This window comes from Chiloscyllium punctatum, chromosome 24 (assembly GCF_047496795.1).
Source record: "Chiloscyllium punctatum isolate Juve2018m chromosome 24, sChiPun1.3, whole genome shotgun sequence".
In the NCBI taxonomy this organism is placed as follows: Eukaryota; Metazoa; Chordata; class Chondrichthyes; order Orectolobiformes; family Hemiscylliidae; genus Chiloscyllium; species Chiloscyllium punctatum.
The window spans coordinates 68831810-68848939 of NC_092762.1; the positions used below are offsets into that span (position 1 = coordinate 68831810).

The window sequence follows — 17130 nt, forward strand, 5'->3', positions numbered from 1 at the left end:
CCGCCGTCCTCCGCAATCCTTCATCTTTGCAACGCACTATCAGCCTCACCATATCATCACGCCTGTTGTCAGGTCAATTCAGACAGTACTTCAGCACTTTAGGACTTCGGTCTTGGTAGACCTAAAACTTACATGCTTCTGTCAGATCACATTGTGTGCAAGAACATATGTGCATCTGATCCAATGATGCATCTTATCACCCTTAACTTGTTTGCTTGGGAGTGACTCACATTGGGCTGACTTGGAAGTTGTCCGACTCAGTATACTCCACATTGCTTTCCTAGCACACGTTCACCGACTTATAGGCTGTCCGCCTTTGTGTGGCTCACATTATTTTTTAGCACAGATGGAGAGTCAGAGACAATTTGTCACAGTAGGGAGCACAGAACAGTCATGAGAGTGGATGAACTGCCTATAATCCCCAGACTGCTTGCATTTAACTTGCAGAACTGAGCGCGGCCCAATTCAATGACACAAATTCTGGAATCTGGTAGGACCAAGCAGCGTGACAGAGGCGATTTGTCACATTGGGGAGCACAGCACAGTCAAGAGGGTGGATGTGTCGCTGTGATGCTCCATGCTATGTCAATGTTACACCCAGCAAACACACTGCATGTGCTTCAAGCAAATGGCCATATGTCAAAGGAGGGTTGTCCTGAGAAAAGTGAAGAAGGACAACCATCAGACCTAAATGACTGTGACCTCCTAAACACCCTGGACAGGGTTTGGACAAGCCCTTGACTGACTGTGACGGCACCCCTTGTCTAATGGTTGTCCTCCTTCACTTTTCTCAGAACGACCCTCCTTTGACACATGGCCATTTGCTTGAAGCACATGCAGTGTGTTTGCTGGGTGTAACATTGACATAGCATGGAGCATCACAGCGACACATCCACCCTCTTGACTGTTTTGTGCTCCCCACTGTGACAAATCGCCTCTGTCTCACTGCTTGGTCCTACCAGATTCCAGGAATTGTGTCACTGAATTGGGCCGCGCTCAGTTCTGCAAGTTAAATGCAAGCAGTCTGGGGATTATAGGCAGCTCAGTGTTGTAGAGACATCAGTCTGGGAGGCGTTGGGGAGGAATTAGAGTGAGTGATGGCCCTATTTATGTAAGGTAGCAGAGAGAAGATGATGGTATCTGCCCTTGTAGAACACAGAATATCATTGACTCTCTTCCTGCTTTGGTGGACATTCTGCTACACCTGGGACGTAGCCCTGTATGAACTGGATGGAAAAATCCTGATCAATTATAGCTTTATTTTTTGATATTCTCAAGATACTGCAAGTTTGTATTATATTCTTGTCAATGCTAATTCATACCAAAAAAATCCTTTGATCTTGAATGATAAAAATCTAAATCAAATCACACAAATTCTACATTTAACAATGTGCAGCTTGAGTGTTGATCATGATCCTCAAGACAGTCTGCTTTATGTTGCTGGAGATCAGTTGCCAATGGAACAATTCATTTAACTGAAATTAAAGAAAGGAATTTATAATACGTTTAACATCAATAGCTTTAATAAACCTGTTTATGTCAGCATTTAAAATGTTTTCTTTGGAAATTGCGCTAATCACTTACATAGTAAGGACTATCTCATGATTGCGTAACAGACACAATATGCAACATACTCAGGGAAGGCATCTCCCTGTAAGCTTAACCTCAATCTGATAAATCTCCTGGTCTGACATCTGTTTCACTGTTTGATTTATCCAATGAATGGTCAACTATAGTGCATCAATTTGATCTCTTTTCATCTTGAAAGTTAGATCTTATTTTGCCTTGTCTTTTTGATCGAAATTTGGTCAGCAGACATTTAATGGTATTAAAATGATTAATGGCCTTTATAACATTATTTAATTGCTTGGATTAAACAGCATGTCTATTAAGGGGCTAATCATTATCCTAACTCTGCTAAGTGCTATTGCCTTCGAAAACATTCGATATTTATTGTTTTCAACATATGAAACTCAAGCATTTGGCTGCTTTCTGTTCATAATTGCACAAAAAGCTTGTTACCATGTAGTTCTATAAGCATTCATATTATAATTTATTTAATTGCATGAGGAAATATCATTGTTCTCACCTTGTAAGCAATTTTGTTTATCCTTATACTTTTTAAAAATAATTATTTTCACAAGAACCTGCAGGAGAGTGCTATGTCCATTCAATTCCTAATAGCTGTGACTATATAACAGAAGGCAAAGTAATCATTTTGGGTGTACCCATTCCACAGTATTAGAAAGAATAGTTGTAATTAGTAAATGGGCAAACACTCAACTATTTTTCTTCCTGCTGTCTGTCCAATCCTTAATAGTCATTATTCAGTTTTTGGCAAATAATTTTCTTCAGAACCTGAAAATAAAAATATAAACAGACCAAGAGCACAGATACACACAATAAACACACAATTTACCAATATCACAGAACACTGAGCCAAACATTAAAGTTCCTTGTTAAGTTGCTCAAATTACATCCAACTCTTACATATGATTTTAATTTCAAAACTATGCATCTGTTGCTCCCAAACCAATATCTGTGGAGTATGATGTGCTCTGGGCAGACCAAAGTTTAAAGTGCTGACTGTGCATTATTGCAAATTGACTTCGGCCAGCGACAAATGAATCACCATATATCATGTTTGGAGCTCCATGCTTTTTCGGGTAAGTGTTTGGGAATGATAGACTACACCTAACATTAAGTGGGTTTTTGATTTTTTTCAAAATGTCTCTGAGTGAAATTATATGAGATACAGTCAAATTCCAACTGCTGAAAATAACCTTTTGGCAGAAGTATTGTAAAGATTGTCTTTAGTCCATTTCAGAAATACGTCAGGTCTTAATTCTTGCCATTTTTGTGTCATTGCTTTCCAGAAACCATTTCTCAGTGGCTAAAAAGTGGTAGTAAAACTGGATCATATAATTGTACAAGAATACAGGAACAAATAGTAAAAATGGATATGACTAACGTAGAAACGGTCACTTTGAGGCAAGTTGAGTGACAAAATTAAACCCTTTGCCCTTGGTGCACAGTAGCTGGATCCTGAGATGATGAGTGAAATAACTCCACAGAGGCTGGTATCTCATCACCAAGTCGCCCTTTATTTACACATGCATAGTACTTGACACTGGTCCAAGTTCCTCAAAGCCAGCTACCAGAGTGAATAGAACCTCTGACACTCCTGTTTATATGTTTCAGCTAGGACCCCCTGATTGGGACTGTTCACCTTTCGAATCAGGGAACTCATATTCTGTGAGATCCACCTGGCTGACATCACTGCATTCATTACAACGACAGTCTCCAAATTCAAACTAGCCTAATTCATGGTAACATAAAAGGCTAAGTTATTGGACAACTTTAGCAAGATTGAACCAGGAGTTTCATGGAGAATTCAAATTCCACTATGCTGCCTAGTGAATTTAATTTTCATGAATTAAATAAAATCTTGACTAAAAGATTTGTGTCAAGTATGGTGACCATGAAATTACAGGATTGTCACCTGATTTCCATTGTCCCTTAGGCAAGGCAATCTGCACTGTGTGGTCTACATCTGCCTCCAAACCAACAAACATATGGTTGACTTAAATTGATCTCTGAAATGATCTTTCATCTATCCAATTGTTGTCAAGAAGATGCCTTATCAGTGTCTTCACAAGGGAAATTTCAGATGAGCAATCAATTCCAAGAGTAAAATTTGAATACGATTTATGGCGTATTCATGAAAGAATAAAATCAAGCCCCTGAACTGAAGAAAAAAGACATGACTAGTTAACCTATTTTTACAAACATTTGAACTGTTATCCTAAATAATCAGGAACAATGGGATTTGGAACTGAACCTTTCCTGTCACCAACTCATAAAAGATAGGTTCATAGAGTATTATAGCCACAAAGGAGGACGTGTTGATAAAGTTATCCAATTTTATCCAGTCTGCCGTCCTCTCCCTAAAGAAACTATAGATTTTCTTTTGTGTGTATATAGAATCCTTTTTAATGGTTGCAATTGAATCATCTTCCTCCACCCTTTCAGAAGATTAAATCTTAACTGTATATTCTGCAAAATCTCTACAAAACCGTTTTGTACTTGTTTTTACTTATAGATAATCCATGAATAAATTGTATTTTTGAAATTTTAAAAATTGCAACATTATCATTAAGATAACAATATAAACTGTATTCATCTAAAAACAAGAAAAGGCATGCACAAAAGAACTCACAATTGGAGTAGTGTGGAATGGTAAGGTGAGAGATAGCTTAATGTGTAAGCCTCTAGTTAGGGTATGGCCAATGATGGATTCACATTATAATGGTAAAATATCCCATCCTGGAATGCCTCAAATATATCAAGCAGCCATGTGTTCAAAGTCAGTTCCAACAATTCCATGGTCAAAGGTTATTAAAACTAAAGTGTGAGCTTTTAAGGTCTGGTTAATCACATTGCTGAGTTTATTTCTGTCTCGATTTAAGAAGAACAGGTGGTGGCTATTAATTGTCTGAGTGTTTACCCCTCTGAACAGATTGATTGGAAAAATAGGTTAAATAAAAAATATTTTAAAATTTATAAGGAAGTCGAGAGGGCTCTCGTGGCTTAGTGCCGCACCTCTCCCACTGAGCTAAAAGGCTCAGGTTCAAATCCCATCTGTTCCAAGAGGTGTGTAATAATATTTCTGAACAGGTTGATTGAAAAAATTATAAGGAGCTCCAGAGGTGTATAATAACATCTCTAAACAGGAATCAATCAGATTATAGTGGGGGCTAATGAGAAGAAATATAAAAGAAAGACAAGTATTTTGTCTGCTAATCAAATCAAGAGAGTGGATTTTCTTGTATTATATGTTGTTTGAAGCATTATGGAACAATTTAGAGTCTGGAATTATGTATCAGTCACATTAACTCTGCAGAATGAACCAAATTCTTGGTTTTACATTGATGTTATTTCAACAAATTGCTGAAGATTTCCATCAACTTGAAGACTGGAAAACCTCATATGAGGTCATAGAGTCATAGAGATGTAAAGCATGGAAACAGACCCTTCAGTCCAACCTGTCCATGCCGACCAGATATCCCAACCCAATCTCGTCCCACTTGCCAGCACCCGGCCCATACCCCTCCAAAACCTTCCTATTCATATACCCATCCAAATGCCTCTTAAATGTTGCAATTGTACCAGCCTCCACCACTTCCTCTGGCAGCTCATTCCATACACGTACCATGCTCTGTGTGAAAAGGTTGCCCCTTAGGTCTCTATTATATCTTTCCCCTCTCACCCCAAACCTATGCCCTCTAGTTCTGGAGCCCCCCCCCCAATCCCAGGGAAAAGACTTTGTCTATTTACCCTATCCATGCCCCTCATAATTTTGTAAACCTCTATAAGGTCACCCCTCAGCCTCTGATGCTCCAGGGAAAACAGCCCCAGCCTGTTCAACCTCTCCCTGTAGCTCAAATCCTCCAACCCTGGCAATATCCTTGTAAATCTTTTCTGAACCGTTTCAAGTTTCACAACATCTTTCCAATAGGATAGAGATCAGAATTGCATGCAATATTCCAACAGTGGCCTAACCAATGTCCTGTACAGCCGCAACATGACCTCCCAACTGCTGTACTCAATACTCAGACCATTAAAAGAAAGCATACCAAACGCCTTCTTCACTATCCTATCTACCTGTGACTCCATTTTCAAGGAACTATGAACCTGCACTCCAAGGTCTCTTTGTTCAGCAACACTCCCTCGGACCTTACCACATGTGAAGATCACAATGTCTTGCTCATAGAACAAGGGCGTATTTTTGCTGCGAACTTCTTGCAGTAATTGCCACCTTACCACCTAATATTCCTATCATATTTCTCTAACAGTGGTTTAGAAATTGAGAGACAAAGTGATACTAATCCGAAAATACCAACACCAGACCCAAACTTTGTAGCCTCATAGACTGCATTTACAACTTCCTTGCCAAAAAAAAGCTTTACATTACACTGACTTGAAAAGTTTCAAGTATGAAGACATTATTTCCAGGAAGCATTCACCATTTGTGTTCCAGAGTTAGATTTACCCTTACTACAGTTTTACACTACAGGCTTTATTTTCTAAGGCTGTACTAACAGTATGAGAAACCTAGCTGACTTGGCATGAACTGCACACATCCCTTTGAATTTTATGTTATTTTGAAAAATCTTCCATTTGTTTGGCTGCCAGAGCTGGGAGAAAACTCTGCTTGGAGGTTATCATAATTGTTCATATGAATTGATCAAACAAAGTTGAGAATCAGTTTGTCAATTGCTACCTTTAAGGTAGCTAACCATTATTAGCTCAGCAGCTCTCACAAAAGTTGAGGTGGTGTGAAGCTCAGCATTGGCATAAACCTTATAAACCTTATAAGGAAGTGGGACTAATTTCATTTGGGAACATGGTTGGTGAGTGCTAAAGTTGGACTAAAGCTCTGTTTCCATGTTGTATGACTCAATGACTCATTTTAAAAATTAGATTATACTTAAAACAAACAATGCTAACTCTAATATTTATAATTTAGGATAGAGTAATAATAAAGTTCAAAGTCTATAGATAATTGTAATTCATCATCAAAGCATTCTGCCCACACTAAATTAGAAGCCATGTTGTGGGGAATGAATGGAAAAGTGTTCACACTCATTGCATCTTGAGTTCACATTTTCAATAATGCTATTAGACCCCATAAAATTCGCTTTAATTAGCATCGACGATGAGTAAAAGAATACAAAATATCCGAACAGGATTTTAAAAATTACCAGAGTGTTGCTGGGAATGGAGGGTTTTGAGTTATAAAGGCAAGTTGGTTTATGAAATCATGAGGGGCATAGATAAAGTGGTAAGGAACGTTTTTTTTTCCCAAGAGTGGGGTAGTTCAAAACTATTGGCATATTTTTAAGGTGAGAGGAGAAAAGTTTTAAAAGGACATCAGGCAACATTTTCACACAGAGGGTGTTCAAGCGTGGAATGAACTGCCAGAGGAAGTAATAGATGCAGGTACAATTATAACATTTAAAAGACATTTGGATAAGTACATGGATAGGAAAGGTTTCAAGGGATATGGGCCAAACACAGGGAAGTGGGACTAATTTCATTTGGGAACATGGTTGGTGAGTGCTAAAGTTGGACTAAAGCTCTGTTTCCATGTTGTATGACTCAATGACTCATTTTTAAAATTAGATTATACTTAAAACAAACAATGCTAACTCTAATATTTATAATTTAGGATAGAGTAATAATAAAGTTCAAAGTCTATAGATAATTGTAATTCATCATCAACCTTTCGATTTTGCTGAGTTCAAAACAGCGGCACAGTGGCACAGTGGTTAGCACTGCTGCCTCACAGCGCCAGAGACCTGGGTTCAATTCGCGCCTCAGGCGACTGACTGTGTGGAGTTTGCACGTTCTCCCTATGTCTGCGTGGGTTTCCTCCGGGTGCTCCGGTTTCCTCCCACAGTCCAAAGATGTGCAGGTCAGGTGAATTGGCCATGATAAATTGCCTGTAGTGTTAGATAAGGAGTAAATGTAGGGGTGTGGGTGGGTTGCGCTTCGGCGGGGCAGTGTGGACTTGTTGGGCCGAAGGGCCTGTTTCCACACTGTAAGTAATCTAAAGCTCCGCCCATTAAAGATACTAAATTTGCTCTGAATCTGTTCAAGCTTTCAGGTGCAAGTTTGCAGTAACTTTGACAAGAATGCACTGAAAGGCTGTAAAATTTGGAAGCTCACTAGAAATGTCTGAGGGAGTATTACTTTGGGACAAACCTCTTATTGGTCTTGATCTTACAATGCAGAGTTGCCCTCAACCGGGTGTTGCAGACTGCCACTTTCCAACGTCCAGGACTATGTGCTGAGTGATATACTGAAGCTCAGGCAGCTATGTCAAGTCCCAATAGGAAATGTCCACTGTCTATGTCCATTCTGACATGATATCCTGAATGTCTATTAACTTTTAGAACCCCCTCATATCTTGTACTGGAGCGTAAATAATTTCTCGTAAAATTTAGTAAATGTTCCAATTTGGCATTTGAATGGAAGCACTAAAGAGTGCAATGCTCAAATGATAAATATAATATATTTTATTGCATTTTCTGTAATGTCCAACTTGAACTGTTTAGAAATGTATTTTTAGATAATTTATAAATAGAATATATTTTTACAACAAAAAACAGATCCCCCTGTTTTCAGGCACCAGGAGGGGACAAGAGGGCTCCTTCAAAGGAACTTTTATCAAGTGAAACATTTATCAGCTTGCTTAAAAGTTGTGGTCAGTGGGAGAGCACGGAATACTTATAACACAGAAGGCAGCTATTCAGCCTGTCATGTCTGCACTAGCTGTTCAAAGCAATAATATGCCGAATATCATCTTCTCTCCATAGCTGTGCACATTCTTCCTTTTCAGATAATAATCTAGCTCCCTCTTGAATAATTTGAGTAAACATGCTTCCACCACACATTCAAAGTGCCATCCATATTTTGACCAATCATTGAATGAAAATATTTTCATGTTACCATTAATTCTTTTGCTAATCATTTTAAATCCGTGCCGTTATGCCCTCGATCAGTCCAGTTTCTCTGTTTCGTTCTGTCAGATACTACATCATTTTGAGAGAGTGAGCATTGCAGATGCTGGCGGTCAGAGTCGACAGTGTGGTGCTGGAAAAGCACAGCAGGTCAGGCAGCATCCGAGGAACAGGAGAATCGACATTTCGGGCATAAGCCTTTCATCAGGACTCTTGCCCCAAATGTCGATTCTCCTGCTCCTTGGATGCTGCCTCACCTGCTGTGCTTTTCTAGCACCACACTGTTGACTCTACATCATTTTGAATCCATCTGTCAAAACCCCTTTCCACCTTCTCCAAAGAAAACAGTTTCAACTTCCCCATATTATTAACATAACTGAAGTTTATTATTACTGGAACGTTCACTGATTTGAAAACAGTCACTGATTTGAGAGCTTTCTGGAGCTGTCAAAGTGGAAAACTTATTTCTTTGGGTCGGTGTGAGTAGAAAGGTTACTGGTCACCCCATCAGATAGTGATAGGCACTGGGGTTTCCACACTAAGTGGGCTGAAAGGCACAGAGAGTGCATTTGTAATGTTGTGGCCATGCAATAGGATGCCTTCACATTGATCTCGTACAGTCTACTGGGATCACAGGGTGGCATCACTTGATTGCAAATGCAGCACAAATGTCAGTTTCTGTCCATGCAAACTCAGCACCACTGAGCCCGGCCCGGCCACAGAACAGAAAAAAAACAAATTGCACAAACTGTTTGAATACACAGAACAATTCTTTTTAATCAAAACAAATACATGTAATCTGCTTTAATTTAATGCTGATCTCAATAAAGTTGTACCATGAGTCATCTTAATGCCAAAGTTACAATTTGAGTGTCGATGAAATTCTCCCACAGTTAGCAAGTACGTAACAGAAGTAAAGTTTAGTCATTTCACATGAATATCAAAGCTAATTTTAACCTTCAACTCTCAATGATGTCATCACTGAAAACTTCATGGGTTTCTTTTTGTTTCAGCTTTTGTGGGGTTTGGGGTGTGTCTGACTTTTCCTATGTACATGTAAAAATATAGTGTGATTTTTTTTTTGGCAGGGATTTTAAGCACCCTCCCTCTTGACAATGGCTTGTGGGAGGGGTTAAAATGAGAAAATCGTCGCTCAGCTTCAGGCAGCTGTGTTCCTGGCCCCAGCAGTTTTTCCCGATGGAGCCTCATTCCTGCAAAGGTCAGGCACGCTGCTGCTTTGATCTTCAGAAATGGTGGCCTAATGACATCAGCGGTATTCCAACCTAATGTTAACTTCAATCCATGTGCAGTCTGCAGAATCACGGTGGGAGGAACTGACTGGCCAGAAGAAGCCAGTGTAAGTTTAACCAAATTTGCTTTTGTTTGCACTTCGTGTGTTCCAAACAGAGCAGGATTGCCATTTGAGGAGTTGTTTGGCCTCCAAAGCTCTGGCCTATCTTTCATCATATTCTGCTTTTTACCTCAATTACCAGTTGCCTCCAGAACTGATTATCAGAACAATCCCATTAGTTTTATTTTGCCTTCCTGCTGCCAATTTCCTGATCCTGCCCACCAGCCGAGTGACAAATCTACAGGGTATTGGTCAGGACTCCTGGACCTTTGTTGTAAAGACTTCCTGCCTGTAAAATCAGCTGCCATATCCCTGAATTCTCTGGGCATGTCACAAGCTGGAGAATACTGCAGCCTTCCCCAGTAGTAAATACTGAGACCTTTTTCTAATTATGTCTTAGTAATTGTGTGTGTTAACTGGGACAGAGTAAAAAAAGTAAAATAACAGAAATATTGGCAAAACACAAGATTGAAAGGGTTCCCAGATTTGGAAAATTATAACAGTGCTCTTTACAGTGGCAGCACTTCATCACTCAGTGATGTTGTCATGAAATTATAGCATGCATGAGTTAAGCACTCTACTTAAAATAAATCTTGTTTCATTCCTATTTGTTTCTTGTTTTGCATTCCCTATATTTACACCAGCTGAGAAATTGGCACAATCTTAATGGCAGAAGCATAGAACCACATTGACTTCTGGATGTGGCCAGTGAGTTTAGGGTTACTGCCAATTTATTGCAATTATAGTCGTACATAGCTGGTAGAGAGTAGTGACATGACTCATGGCTGTGAACCATCCTGTTTCTTATTTGGTATTTGATCGGTCAGAGAGAACATAATGATAAAAGGGGGCATTTATAAAATGCTTTGAGACATTTATAGTATTCTGTTCCGTGACAAGTTCTGTGAGATCCTTGTGAGTGATACACGTTCAGGCAATCTAGTTGACTATTTGTAGACTTTAGCAGGAGCACAGAAGGTAAAGTCTGAATGATCTCAACCTAGATTTTTCTGAATACTGTCCTGGAATTTGATAATTAAGTGAACGATCCTCAAGAAATGTATGTTGCTGGCATGTACAGGAGGCTGGCAGGCTTTTCCCTCATGGATTGGAGCCAATTAATAGGCTGTTTTGCCAGGGGGCCATTCTATTGTCGATGGAATACTTGCCCCCTAGAGCTACTTGCTTAGAGGACTAGCAACTCGGCAAACTCAGCAGCGCCATTGGGAGCAGTGGCCATTACTGAGGAAGCCTAGAGCAGCTATGCAAATAAATTTCAAAGAAAATTCCAGGACCGAAGATAATCGCGTCCAGGGAGATAATTAAACTGCAGGCAATTGCCTTCCCTACCTGCAGCTCACTCTTTGGTTTAAAAGATTATTCCTCCTGTCGGCCATGAAAAGGCTGTCACTATTTAACATGACATCCTCCTCATAAGGAGGTGGAGTGAGGGTGTTGGTGGTCTGGTGGAAAAGTGCCAATAGTCTCATTGGGAATTTCCTCATGGAAGTTGACTGCCTGCCCCCAAGGGTTTCCAATTCCATCGGTGATCTAATTTCCCAATGACCTGATTTTGCCAGAAATGCATGTTGCTGGTAAAATGCAGCCAATTGTGTCTGAACGATGCACTCTGTGGTTAATGCACAAACAAACATATGAACAGACAAATTTGGATCAGAAGAAGAAGGCCACTTGGCCCCTCAAGCCAGCTGTGCTATTCAATGAGCTTGTGGCTGTTCAGGGACTCCACATTTGAAGTTACCATGGTAACCAATCAAGCTCTGGCTGAACAAGAATCTACCTACCTTTGCATTCAATATTTCCAAGGAATCTGCTTCTCCACCTTTTGATGAAGAGAGTTCCAAAAAAATGACAACCCTCTAAAAAAAAATTTCCTCATCTGTAACCTAAATGGGCAACTCCTTATTTTTAAACAGAGACGCCCAATTTCCAACAGAGGAAACAATCTTTCCAGACTCGTCCCATAAAGATCACTCAGGTTCTCACATGCTTCAGTCAATTCACCACTTTCCCTTCTAATCTCTAATGGATACAAGCTTATACAAACCCAGCTTTCCTCAGAAGATAATTCATCTATTAGTCTAGTAAACCTTCTATGATCTGCTTCCAGTGTGCTTATATCCCTTTTTAAATACAAAGCAGCAAGTAAACTGCTGCAGATATGATGGGCTGATTGTCCTTTTTCCATGCTGCAAAAACTCTATGACTCTCTATCTCTAGCTTCTGGCAAGGAAAATATTCACCATAAATTATAACGGCATTTCACTGTTAACCATCCTGCGAATTACATGAAGTTCTTGAATTTGGACATTTTTGTACATTGAACTTGTTGCAACAAGTTAAAGTATGATGATTAGAATAAATACACTGAGCAATGTGTTAATTGTTGATGATTACTAATCAACTTCGCTTGTCTAGAAAGTAATGTAGAATATCATTCTTTCAGTTTGTACATTGTTGGAGATTTTGAAAATGTTAAGTTTTAAATAGGAAACTTGTTTTCTTTGTTTTCCTTTTTCTCATTCCATTTTTCTTCATTTAACTTTTCTTTTTCTCTCTTTGCAGCTGATTGAAGGTTGAATTAATTTATTCCTTTTCAGTGCATTCCTCAATCCTTTCATCTCATTGGTCATTGGTTGGTGTCTCCCAAGAGCTGAGATGTCCTTTCGCCTTGCAGCAATTTGCCATTCCAGGAACCACTGTGGAAATTATTTTGAAAAATTTTGAAACAGTCAAAAACAAGTTTAACAAACAAGGCTCATGATAGGATGAGCTGTTCCAAAATAATCTGGGTACTTGAGTTTCTGCTAAGTACCAGACTTAAAGCAGGTCAGGTAAGAAACACAGGAAGCCATCTTGATTGGTCTGTTAGATTTTCTTTTTCACAAACCTTGGGCATGGTTCAAAGCACCTGTCAGTATGAGGTTCAGGGGTGCTAAAAATTCCATTGCTGATTTGTCTGCTGATTTCCTAGCTCCAGTTTGCTCACAGTCCATTTTTGTCGAGATGGACTGAGAGATGGAGGATGGCAGGAGGGTAACTGATCCAAGACATTATGGGTCAATTTAGGACAATTAAGGGATTTGGAATTTTCTAGTAAGCACCCAGTTCCTGCAAAGTGCCTAGTGGTACAGCCCTACCTCTAGACTGGAAGGCCTGTATTCAGATCCCACCTGGCCTGGAGGTGTGTCATTACATATCTGAGCAGCTTGATTAAAAATAACTCCAGTTTCTGCAGCAGTGGCAGCTATTTTAATTGGCCAGTGATGGCCTCCCAGCAGCAGAACTGGAGGCCTGAATTTCCTCCATTCAAAGCCATTATACACAGATCATAACTGCAAAAGTTTTTTTTTGCAGGATTAAAACATGTCATTTACCACTCATTTGTACAGGACAAGTAATCCTTTTCACTGCATCAGAAAGCATCTCTCCAGTGGATTTCCCACTGTGCGAAATTATCCCTCATACAAAGAGCAGATGGTTATGTTCTCATGGGAGCAATGTGAAATGCTCCCTTTAAAGTGAAAATGTTCAACTTGCATATCACTCTTGCGATATTTCAGTTTTGGGTTTTTGTTGGATTAGTGGTGCTGGAAGAGCACAGCAGTTCAGGCAGCATCTCCTCTAGCTTATCTCTCCATGCTTCAGGCTCACTGCCTTTATTCCTGATGAAGGGCTTTTGCCCGAAACGTTGATTTCTCTGCTCGTTGGATGCTGCCTGAACTGCTGTGCTCTTCCAGCACCACTAATCCAGTATTTGGTTTTCAGCATCTGCAGTCATTGTTTTTACCTTTTTGGGTTTTTGTTGTCAAGTTTCATCTGAACCAATGAAATACAATAAAGTAAAAGACAGGAGAAGTCCAGTATTTTAAACAAGAATGTAAAAGGTTCAAGCAGAATAACCTGTCAAAATTTCTCTTCCACTTTGTTTGTAGGCAGCAATGCAGACTGATGCGGCTATCACATCCCCTGTTACACTGAGGATAGGCAGTGGTCACAGGAAAGCGTGGGTGGGGTATTGGTATGACAGACATGCTAATTCCGCTGTTTTCGCCTAGTTTCCACTTTGTCTTGGCGGCAAGTCTCGAGGTGCTCAACACCTTCCCAGATGCTCCTCCTCCACTTTATACAGTCTTGGAACAGTGATTGTCAGGTGTCTGTGGAAATGCTGCACTTCACCACTGAGGCTATCATTGAAGAGCTTCCTCCGTCCACTCGGGGCTTGCGAAGTTGGGACACATAGGATAGATGTCCGAAAACAGGAAGCGGAAATCACAAAGAATGACTTTTTCCTCTTTGACAAACTGACCACAAATGAAGGAAAAGGTGAATCTGAGTCTGCAATTTGTTAAGATAAGATGCAGTTAGATACATAGGACTCCCAAAGAAAATGGGAGTCTCCACACATTTCAGGACATAACTCTCAAGATGAAATTACTGAAGTTAGGATTGAGCCTGCACCTTCTTATCAATCAGGACACAACATGTCATTTAGTGACAGGTAATTAGAAAGTTAAGCATTGAAACTACAATGTAATATTATTAGGAAAATAAGTTAACTATCTCCTGTCTTCAGTGTGCAGGTATTCAGCTTTAAACAAGTTTATCCACATAATTATCGGAAGGTTACACTTTTAAAGCTGCTCAGGTTCCTTTTTTACGAGGAGTCTTGGAGGCTGAAGGGTGAACTTAGAGGTTTATAAAATGATGAGGGACATGGACAGGGCGAAGAGTTAAGGTCTTTTCACCAGGTTTGTGGAATCCAAACCGAGATGGTATAGGTTTAAGGTGAGAGGGGGAAGGTTTAAAAAGGACCTGAGGGATAACATTTTCACACAGAGAGTGGTGTATGTATGGAATGAGCTACCAGAGGAAGTGGTGGAGGCTGGTACAATTACAACATTTAAAAGGCATCTGGATGAGTATATGAATAAGAAGGGTTTAGAGGGACGTGGACCAAATGCCTCAAAATGGGACTAGGTCAGATTGAGATGTCTAGTTGGCGTGGTTGAGTTGGACTAAAGGGTCTGTTTCCGTGCTGTACATCTCAATGACTCTATGACACCTGAATAGTCAGGTTTAAACATTTATTTAGCAGTTTGAACATGTAGATTGTCCACCCAAAATGACGGCCGAAGCTATATTTTATGTATAAAAATCATAAGTATTTGTAACTTAGTAGAGAGCCTTTGAGCTGCTGCTCCCTGCATGCATGTGAAGAAACCATTTATATCTTGGACTGGGAGTACTAAATGTAGACTGTCTTATTTAGCACCATCCATGTAATTTTTCACAGCCAATAAATTTCCTAATCTTAAAGTTATTCTCAAATTTTGTCAGAAAATTGAGAAAGTCAATAACCATATGACATCCTCTATTACATTTCTGTGCCTTTCAAAAGGTTTTCGTGAATTGTTTTGCATGTTTTCTGCAATACCTCTTATGTGAAGACTGAACTAACTTCACAGAGTCGTGAGAATAGAGAGAGTAGAGGGAGAGAGAGTAGAGTGGCTTTTATTTGTCATTTCTACCATATACAACTGATACAGTAAAAAACAAGACAGCGTTCCTCCAGTACTGAGGGTGCTACATTGACAGCACAAACTTCACAATCGTACACAGCATAAAGTGTATAACAGGTGCAAAACACATAAGTTACAGTGTAACAGAAGAATGATGAATGATAGACATTTTTCTAGCAGAAACACAAAAAGAATTTCAGTTGGAAAAGGGTCAGATTATACTGTGTTAAGGAGCCTGATGGCTTGGGGGAAGAAACTGTTGCACAGTCTGGCTGAGAGAAACCGTATACTGCGCTATCTTCTGCCAGATGGCAGGAGAGAAAAGAGTTTGATTGAGGGGTCTGTGGAGTCTTCCACAATACTCTTAGCCTTTGGGTGCATTGTGTGGAATAAATATCTGTAATGGAGGGAAAAAACATCCCGATGGTCTTCTCAGGTGTGCTCACTATCCATTGTAGGGTCTTACGATCCGAGACGGTGCAAATCACAAACCAGGCAGTGATGCAGCAGCTCAGGGTACTCTCAGTGAACCCTCTGTAGAATGTGGTGAGGATGGGGGTGGGAGGTCAGCTTTCCTCAGCCTGCGCAGAAAGTAAATATGCAGCTGGTCTTTCTTGGCTATGGAACTGGTGTTAAGGGTCTAGGTGCAATTTTCTGCCAAGTGAATGCCAAGAAATGTGGTGCTCTTCACAATCTCCATGGGGAAGCCGTCCATGTCCACCAGAGAGTGGTCGCTCCATGCCCACCTGAAGTCAACAACCATCTCTTTTGTCTGATAACCCATCACCAAGTCACCCTTTATTTCCACATTAATCGTCCTTGATTCTAGTACTGCCTCTTCACAGTCAGTTATCCAAATGTCAGTATCATAAACACTCCTGTCTATATTGTCAGCCAGGGCTCCATGTTCAGACCAGATTAACAGCCGCAATCAGGGAACTCATATTCTATATGGTCCAGTTGGCTGACTTTGTTACAATCACGACATCCCTTCACGTCTGAGTCCAAGGACATTTTCTTGGAGAGTCCTTTTTATTGGAGAGATTCCAGAGCCACAGAACAAGCAATTGGGCTGGGAGTCTGTGAACCACCGCAATCTGCGGTTGCAGGGGACTGCTGCGTGCAGCACCCTCCACCCCAGATCCCCGAGAGAAAGGGTGAGGACTCCCGCGTAGAGAGCCCTCCACTGGGGATCCCCACCGCCCGGTGGCAAATGGGCACGCCAAGGCATATCCGGACGGTGGATGAGGGAGAAGAGGTGGACGGTGTGCAGCAGCAGTCTATACAGGGCCCGCCTTTTTACATCCTTGAAAGGGACAAAATTAAAATTCCGGAGGCGGCTCAGGTTGTGGGGCACAGGCTCCCGCAGGAAGTACGGGACCTTGGGGCCAATGTGAAATTCCGTCCGGGCTGAGGTGAGCGCGGACGGGATCCCACGGCACACCTGAGCGTCCTCCAACTGGTGCACTATGTCGGGTCTGAGCACCGCCATTTTAAGGCGTCGGATGGCGGTGGCCACGTACCGGACGTCTACCACTGCCCTGCTCTCTATGTCCTGCGGCAGCGTCCAACCCAGGCCCCCAGCACCCAGCACGTCCCCGACCCTGGTCGCCCTCGCCGCCACGGCCCTCCCCTCCGACAGCCACTCGAACCCGCGAGTACGGAGGTGCGGATTGCTGAGCAACGGCTCCCTGACGACAGCCGCTACTCC

General features: G+C 40.9%; 1 long non-coding RNA gene across 1 annotated transcript; it reads left to right on the plus strand.

Annotated features, from left to right (window-relative positions):
- Positions 1-9653: 9653 nt before the first annotated feature.
- On the plus strand, positions 9654-15216 carry LOC140494668 (uncharacterized). Its single transcript, XR_011964024.1, has 3 exons — positions 9654-9882; positions 12463-12731; positions 13833-15216. It is a non-coding gene; the product is annotated as an uncharacterized lncRNA (long non-coding RNA).
- Positions 15217-17130: the final 1914 nt, after the last annotated feature.